The sequence below is a fragment of the Rana temporaria genome, chromosome 4 (assembly GCF_905171775.1).
Source record: "Rana temporaria chromosome 4, aRanTem1.1, whole genome shotgun sequence".
In the NCBI taxonomy this organism is placed as follows: domain Eukaryota; kingdom Metazoa; phylum Chordata; class Amphibia; order Anura; family Ranidae; genus Rana; species Rana temporaria.
Window position 1 is genome coordinate 371,915,151 of NC_053492.1, and position 7,256 is coordinate 371,922,406.

Sequence of the window (7,256 nt, forward strand, 5' to 3'; positions counted from 1 at the left end):
GCAAAGAACATACCAGGAAGTGCACTGCTATTTTTCAAGAGGATGTTCCAGACAAAAGGTAGATCTTTTAGGCTAGGTATGGAGGCATCTAAATTGCCTCACCTCTGAAAAGTAATCCGTGTTTAGATCGCTTATCAAAGATGTTTGAGAGGTGGGGAGGAGGTGATATGATGCGTTCTTGCTGCCTGTTTTAACCACGTAAATACTTGTGGTGTGTCCTCATTTGCTTAAGCGCGTCAAGTTCAGCGATGAATGCGACAAAGTGAATGATTTTAGCTAAGAGAATGAAGCAAAGCATTATGATCACAGCATGAGAACACCCCATCCGCTATCTTTGCAGGTTAAGGGAGGTGGTTGGGCGGCCCTAAAAATGCAACTTTTTTTAATGCTTTCAAATCACAAGTCTTAAGCCCCATACACACGGTCTGAATGTTGGGTGGTTGTTGGCCAGTGTGTACTTCAGCCGTTCTGACAGAGTGGGCATGATCGAAAAAGCTCCCGAGTCAATGACTGAGAACGCTGATTGGGGTGTTCTCGGGGAGGGGGGGGGGCGTCTCTGGTAGGGTTGCCACATCATCCCTTTAATCCAGGACACATATGCCGCATTTCCACTGAGCGGAACGGTTCGGGTCGGTACAGTTTGGAAGGGTTAGAATGGTCCGGCATATTCAGGTAAGCGTTTCCACTGCAAGTTTGACCGTCGGGGGGCCATACAGGGTTTAGAAAGAATGCCTAGCGTGGCCACCAATCAGTGGAATGTATTGTATCTCCGCCCTAACCGAACCGTTCCATTTTCTATGGCCCCACATCTGAAGCAGGACCCAGAATGGTGCGGTACGGTTCGATTTTATGGCACACTTTCATAATGGAAACACCCAAAATAGCGTACCGTCCCGAACCGATCCGCTCAGTGGAAACGAGGCAATATTAATTACACAGGTTCTGAGGCTGATTTAATGCAGATAGGGCACCAAGTGAGTTTAATTACCACCTTAATCAGCCACAGAACCTGTGTGATTCATGTGTGTCCTGGATTAAAGGGATGATGTGGCAACCCTAGTTCCTGGGGCGTCCCCCTGTCAGAACACAATAGAACAGCAGGGGGAATCGCTGTACCAACATTGGATTGTTAGTACAGTGGCTCAGACCTGAGCTGGGTTGAACAATAATAAACTAGCAGTGTGAACTAGGCTTAAAGCGGATCTCCACTCTAAAGTGGAGTCCCGCTGATCGGTACCCTCCCCCCTCCGGTGTCACATTTGACACCTTTCAGGGGGGAGGGGGGTGCAGATACCTGTCTACAGACAGGTATCTGCACCCACTTCCGGCCCTACGATGCGGGAAAAAGACAGGTTTTTCCCTTGCTTCCCGTCCGTCCCCCGTTGTATGCTGGGAACACTCGGCTCCCAGCACACAGCGGGAGCCAATCGGCGGGCGCAGCGCGACTCACGCATGCGCCGTAGGGAACCGGGCAGTGAAGCCGGAGCGCTTCACTTCCTGGTTCCCTCACCGTGGATGGAGGGGGGAGCAGCAGGGTGACGAGCGATCGGCTCGTCATCTGCTGCGATCGGCGCTGGACTCCAGGACAGGTAAGTGTCCTTATATTAAAAGTCAGCAGCTGCAGTATTTGTAGCTGCTGGCTTTTAATATATTTTTTTAGTGGCACATCCGCTTTTAAGGGGTTGTAAAGGAAACATTTTTTTTCATAATAAGCATCCTTTACCTGCAGACATTCCTCTTTTCATGTGAGGATGTCACTTGCCAGTTTTGCCTGCCATTAGATGAGGATGTCACTTGCCACGCTGCCTGCTAGCATCATGGAGATTGCCACAGTTACTTGGCTGCCACCCAAAAAAGTAGCAGTTTGTCATTAATTCATTAACATGTAACATGGCTGCAGAGTACTTGCAGCCAGGCACAACGCTGTCAGCCTCTCCTCGGCGCGGTAAAATATCTGCAGGTGAAATACATGCGAGGGAGAGAGAGCGGACGATGAGAGATGACGTCATTCTCTATCTTCTGGGTCGCGGGTGTACCCCCATGTAGAGCAGCCTTCGCGGCCCTGTAAGTAAGGACTGAACAGCGGCGCGGGCAATGAGAGATGACGTCATCTCTCTCCCCGTCACCGCACCGCTGACATTACTTGTCTCCTCCGCGGCCCGGCAGCAGAGGCGCTACGGCCCGGCGTTGGGCCGCGGACCACAGGTTGGAGACCTCTGATATAGATGAAGGAATTTAATAGGTATTTACTCGTTTTTTTAACAGAATCATTACACTATTCTGTCTGTCTACCTTGCAGACATTAATTTTAGGCAAAAATTTTTTTCCTTTAGTGACCCTTTAAACAAGCCCTTAGGGCAGTAGTTCTCAACCTCAGTCCGCAAGTACCCCCATTCAGGCTATGTTTTGGGAACTTCTCTTAGAGAACATAGCTCTTATTAATACCATGTCATTTATATTGATTTAAAGCAGCTGTGCAAAGTAAAGGAAAACCTGAAAACATGCACCGTAGGGGGTAGCTGAGGCCTGAGGTTGAGAACCACTGCCTTAGGGTACTGCTTAGGCACAGTAAACACTGCTAGCTGTTGCCTATAGCATAACAAATGTTCACTTTTTGAGGTGCGGTCCACTTAAAAATTTGAAGCACCAAGCCCATTATATATTGCAAATATATACTCTGAATTTTCCTATCAAGAATGTATCATGCACGACATAACTGAAATTGCAAAATAGGTCCTAGCACTGCATTTCCTTCATACATTAGATTCAAAAGTAGAAAAAAAAAGGAGCTGCACAGACTAACACTAATAAAATGGTGATAATGACAATCTGTTTCAGAATGAGTAATGCAAGACAACATACAAATTAGCTGACACCCTGTATTAAAGGAGTACTTGTGGTATGCAAATCATGTAGAGATGGTGATGAAACCTTTCAAAGTACTGCTAGGGAGAAAAAGAAATACAGTTGAACCTCGGATTACGAGCATAATCCGTTCCAGGAGAATCCGCTTAATCCAAAGTACTAGTATATCATAGCGAGTTTTCCCATTGAAGTCAATGGAAACAAAACTAATTTGTTCCACAATAACTTCAATGGGATGCAATACCAAATGCGGCCAGAGGTGGGGGCGCCAGAGAGGGCCGAAAATGTCCGAAAAGGCCAGAGAACACTTCGGCTCGTTTCCTGCGCCCCGTACCTCAGGTCAAATGAGGTACTGCAGGCCAATGTTTGGCTTTTCTCGGCTCCTGCGCCCCCGTACCTCAGGCCAAATGAGGTACTGCAGGCCTATTTTCGGCTCTGCACGGCTTCTGCGCCCCCGTACCTCAGGCCAAATGAGGTACTGCAGGCCTATTTAGCTTGAATTCTGCTCCTCCTGCGAATCAACACTCGCAAACCGAGTCAGAATTTAAAAACGAAAGTTGCTCGCAAATCAAAACGCTCTCAAACCAAGTTACTCTTAAACCGAGGTTCCACTGTAATACATGATAAAAAAATGACAATTGAATCAAAATGATTTACTAAACTCAAATGTTATTGTGATTACGGAGGCAGCTAGCTCTGCATCAAGTTATTTCAATGAGGGGGGCTCAATTTCTGAATCTTTAAGCCCGATAACAAGTGGTGAAATGGTTCTTGGCACTGTTCCAACATTTGGAGGAAAAGCAGGCTACCCTATGATCCAACTTATCCTCCTAGTCCTATTATATATAGCGGGCCAGATTCTCGTAGAATGGAGTAAAACTCCGGCGGCGTAACGTATCTCGTTTACATTACGCGGCCGCAAGTTTTACGGGCAAGTGCTTGATTCACAAAGCACTTGCCTGTAAAGTTGCGGTGGTGTAGCGTAAATTCCCCGGCGCAAGCCCGCCTAATTCAAATGATCCAGGTAGGGGGCGTGGATCGTTTAAATTAGGCGCGTTCCCGCGCCGATCGTACTGCGCATGCGCCGTCCCTAAAATTTCCTGACGTGCATTGCGCTAAATGACGTTGCAAGGACGTCATTGGTTTCGACGTTAACGTAAATGGCATCCAGCGCCATTCACGGACGACTTACGCAAACAACGTACTTTTTTAAATTTCGACGCGGGAACGACGGCCATACTTAACATTGGTTGCCCCTCATATAGCAGGGGCAACTTTACACGTCGCAAAAGCTACGGAAACGTCATAAAATCACTGCTCTATGCACACTACAAATCCCATAGTCCCTAGTCCACCACAGGAGTGAGGATGAGAGAGAATGGCTACATTCCTACATACAGAGGGACCATGGAGATCGAGAGTAGCCGCCCTCCAACAGGAAGCCGAATCACAGTAGCACAAAAAAGAAGAAAGAGATTTATGGGAGGCTGAGAGCAATAGAAGATACTTTTAGAGTTAAAGAGATACTAGACACACAGGGCCGGATTCAGAAAGAGATACAACGGCGTATCTCCTGATACGCCGTCGTATCTCTGAGTTACGCCGGTCGTATCTATGCGACTGATTCAGAGAATCAGTTACCCATAGATATCCCTAAGATCCGCCAGGTGTAAGTGTTTTACACCGTCGGATCTTAGGCTGCAATTCCAGGCTGGCCACTAGATGGCGCTTCCGTATTTTTACGCGAGGAATATGCAAATGAGGATTTACGCCGATTCAGAAACGAACAACCGCCCGGCGCTTTTTTTTTACGTCGTTTGCGTTCGGCTTTTTCCGACATATAGTTACCCCTGCTATATGAGTTGTAGCTAATGTTAAGTATGGCCGTCGTTTCCGCGCCGAGTTTTGAAATTTTACGTCGTTTGCGTAAGTCGTTCGCGAATACGGCTGGGCGTAATTTACGTTCACGTGGAAACCAATGACGTCCTTGCGACGTCATTTAGAGCAATGCTGGGATATTTTACGGATGGCGCATGCGCCGTTCAAACAAAACGTAAAAAACGCGGGGTCAAGACACATTTAAATAAAACACGCCCCTTACATCCCCATTTGAATTACGCGGCCTTACGCCGCAACACATACGTAACGCCGCTGTAACTAAGGGCGCAAGTTCTTTCTGAATAAAGAATTCGCGCCCAAAGTTAGAGCGGCGTAACGTATCGGAGAGCCGGACAGATACGTACGCGGGTCGGACAGATACGCCATTGTATCTGAATCCGGCCCACACTGTTTAAAGCGGAGTTCCGGCCACAATTTCACTTTTTAAATATAAATACCCCTGTAATACACAAGCTTAATGTATTCTAGTAAAGTTAGTCTGTAAACTAAGGTCTGTTTTGTTAGGTTGTTACAGCATTTAGACACTTTATAAAATAGAAATTGACTGGGGCCATCTTAAGTGTGGGCATCATGAAGCCAGACTGTATGACTTCCTGGATTTCAGCCTTGCAGATCTCGCACATGCTCAGTGCTGCACAAGCAGTGTCAGATCAGGTTTCAGCACCTGTACTGTCCAAGTCACATGATTCTTTGAGACTGGGGAATGCACAGACTCCTGGAAAGTTACACCCACTACATTCCCAGGAGTCTGTGCGGTGTAGGTTAGGAAGCATTAAGCACCTAGGTGCAGGAAGTGGGAAGATTAACTATTCTGCCTAGCAACAACACTTTGAAGGCATCTAAAAAAAAAAAAAAAATTTCATAAAGGACTAAGGACATTTTTTTAAAACTACTGATGTAATGTTATATTTATGGGTGGAACTCTTTATTAAAGCTGCACGATTCTGGCCAAAATGAGAATCACAATTTTTTTTCTTAGAATAAAGATCTCGATTCTTGCAGTGTAAAATATTTTACATTATACGAAAAAATTTGGGCTAACTTTACTGGTTAGTTTTTTATTTTATTTATGTTGATGGGGACAGGGCCTCTTCCCGACAACCCCCCCCCAGGGCTTCTTCGACACCTTCTGCTGGGGGGGGGGGGGGTCCCGGGCTTCACCACCATCTGGTTCTCTTCCCGCCGGGGGGGGGGGGCACGCTTTCATCTTTAGCTCTTTTACACTCGCTCGTCCCCACCCCCTTTCCTGACTGGCCAGGCTGCTGCTCAGATATGGGTCTGGTATGGATTTTGGGGGGACCCCCACACCGTTTTTCTCGGCGTACGGGGGTTCCCCTTAAAATCCGTAGCATACCCAAGGGCCTGGTATGCTCTTGGAGGGGGAACCCATGCCGGTTTTTTATTTGAAATTTGGCGTGGAGTTCCCCCTCAAGATTCATACCAGATACAGTGCTTGGTATTGGCAGGGATCCAAATCGGATCCCCGTTCAATATCGTGCCACGGCTAAACGCAATCGCAGCTAATCGCACTGTACAAATGCAGCTGACCGCTGTGCCTGGAGTCTTGAATTCCAGCAAAACATAAACATGCTTTTAACTGCGGCAAATTAGCCGTTCGTGTGAAAGGCGCCTAACTCTAAACAACGTTTTTTGGCAGACAGCTAGCTACTGTATAGCATGTGTGTTAGTTGGGGAGAAGGGGTTCTTAGTAATTTAAAGACATCAGCAGCTTAGTTAGTTTTCTAGAATTGCTAAGCCGCTTTGTGTATTCATAGTGACTCAATGCTCCATTGTTAGTTCTACAAGCTCAACTGCTAAACCTTTGTGTTAATGCACATACATAACCACATCTTTACCATGTTGACAGGGGAATTTCTAAGTTAAATAGGTTAACTACTATAAAGAAGGTCAACTCAAACAATGCAATTGACAAAAAAAATATTTAGAGAGATTACTATGAGCATCACATGTGTCAAACAAGCCTATCTGATTCACTGAAAATATACTTGTTACATATCGCAAGTTAAGTAGAATATATTTTTTAAATTCTGAATTAAAGGGGTTGTAAAGGTTCGTTTTTTATTTTCTAAATGGGTTCCTTTAACCACTTAAGCCCCGGACCAATATGCTGCCTAAAGACCCAAGGGATTTTTACAGTTCGGGACTGCGTCGCTTTAACAGACAATTGCGCGGTCGTGCGACGTGGCTCCCAAACAAAATTGGTGTCCTTTTTTCCCCACAAATAGAGCTTTCTTTTGGTGGTATTTGATCACCTCTGCGGTTTTTATTTTTTGCGCTATAAACAAAAATAGAGCGACAATTTTGAAAAAAATCAATATTTCTTACTTTTTGCTATAATAAATATCCCCCAAAAACATATATAAATTTTTTTTTTCCTCAGTTTAGGCCGATACGTATTCTTCTACCTATTTTTGGTAAAAAAAAAATCGCAATAATCGTTTATCGGTTGGTTTGCGCAAAATTTATAGCGT